The sequence below is a fragment of the Brassica napus genome, chromosome C6, assembly GCF_020379485.1.
Source record: "Brassica napus cultivar Da-Ae chromosome C6, Da-Ae, whole genome shotgun sequence".
Classification (NCBI taxonomy): Eukaryota; Viridiplantae; Streptophyta; class Magnoliopsida; order Brassicales; family Brassicaceae; genus Brassica; species Brassica napus.
In genome coordinates this window covers 28,647,415-28,649,255 of record NC_063449.1, presented here as the reverse complement: position 1 = coordinate 28,649,255, position 1,841 = coordinate 28,647,415, and the positions used below count along the sequence as shown (strand labels likewise).

The window sequence follows — 1,841 nt, the reverse complement described above, 5'->3', positions numbered from 1 at the left end:
TTGTGACACTAAGAAAATTAAATAAAAACCATCAAAAATATATCTTGATTCGCTGTAGCTATTAACTTGTCTGCAACTCTACGTGTGATCATCGGTCCCTGTGGATTCGATCCCGCATTACTACTGCGTACTTTACTGTGCACTTGCAGTTAGATAATCGGGTTAAAACTCGAGACATCAAGTTTTTGGCGCCGTTGCCGGGGACCATTTGGTCACCCTAGAGTTAATGATCAGTTTAAGACTATAGCATTTTCTTTATTTTGTCTAATGTTTCTGTCTTTCTCTTTTTGTTTGTGTTTTCAGGTGAATGAGCGGATTTCATACTAGAAGCAAAGGATCATCGAATTTAATACCTTTGGAGTTAGAGCTCGGCCGCCTAGAGAGACAAGTGAAAAAGAAAAGACTTGAGTCCGCTGAAGAGGTTGAAATGGCTGAACACCAAGAAGACCAATTTCAGGACAACCCGCAAAATCCAATTCCTGTAAATGAACGAGAAGGCAACAATGCTGGTGATAATCAGCAGGCTGGTGTAGCTGCAAGACAACAGGCTGGAGACTATGGCATGCCTAGGATGACGCTTGCACATTATGATACACCAGATGCATTCTATGCCGATCGTTCTGGGATTCGCCCACCTCCCATTGAGAGAAGAGACTTTGAGATCAAGACTGGTCTCATTAATTTGGTGGAGAAAAATCCGTTTCATGGAAACCCGTCTGAGGACCCGATGTATCACTTGGAGCATTTTGAGCGAGTCTGTGACACCAGCAGACATAATGGAGTTCCTCAAGGCGCTTTGAAATGCAGGTTGTTCCCGTTTTCCTTAGCTGATAAAGCTATCAGATGGTTAAAGTCCATCCCTCCAGGATCTCTTACTACATGGGAAGAGACAAGAGCTGCTTTTCTACAGCATTTCTTCACCAAGTCAAGGTCCACATATCTGAGAAGCAGAATTGGAAGCTTTCAGCAACTTGATTCAGAAAGCTTTCATGAGGCTTGGGAGCGTTTCAAGGAGTACACACAGGACTGCCCTCACCATGGCTACACTGATGTGAGTTTGCTGAACATTTTCTATAATGGAGTTCATGAAGAGAGTCAAGATGCCATGGACACAGCAAGTAATGGTGATTTCATGACCAAGACTGTTGAAGAAGCTTACACCTTGTTGAACAACCTGTCATCCAGCAAAGCAAACCGCAAGTCAAGGTTTGATACCAGCCAGAAGGGTGTTGGTTATGAATCCAAGAAGATAGATGAGTTGAATGCCAAGATTGAGATGCTTCTCAAGAGAGATCAGAAATCTGTGAAATTTGTGGAGGAGCAAGGCTATCGTTCCTCACAAGAAGCTGTTGGTGATGATTCAAGTGATATGCAGGCTGATGTGAACTACATTGGTGGTCAAGGAAACTACAACAGAGGCTACAATCAGAACCTTGGGTGGAATCAAAATCAGCAAAATAATCTGTCTTACCGGAGCAACAATGTGGAGAATCCACAACATCAGTCCTACCCTCAGGCAGGAAACAGGCAGAACCAGAATCAGAACCAGAGTGTGTTCAACCAAGGATTTCAGAACAGAAATCAATATCAGGGGAACAACTCGGGCAACTCAGGATTTCAGCAAAGGCAGCAGTACAACAACTATCAGAATCAAGGAAATGCCTCTTCGTCACAGCCTTCTCAGGATAACGAAATTAAGAAGATGCTGCAAATGGTGCTAGAAGGTCAGAAGAATAGCACTGCAGAGATAAACACCAAGGTGGATAACATGTATGGAGAGCTTAATGGGAAGTTCGAAGCTTTGAACACCCATTTGAAAGTTTTGGAAAAGCAAGTTGCTC

The 1,841-nt window shown here is 43.2% G+C and overlaps 1 non-coding gene across 1 annotated transcript; it reads right to left on the bottom strand.

Moving 5' to 3' along the window:
- Window positions 1-937: 937 nt before the first annotated feature.
- Window positions 938-1,044, bottom strand: LOC125589407. Its single transcript, XR_007325600.1, has one exon. It is a non-coding gene; the product is annotated as a small nucleolar RNA R71 (small nucleolar RNA).
- Window positions 1,045-1,841: the final 797 nt, after the last annotated feature.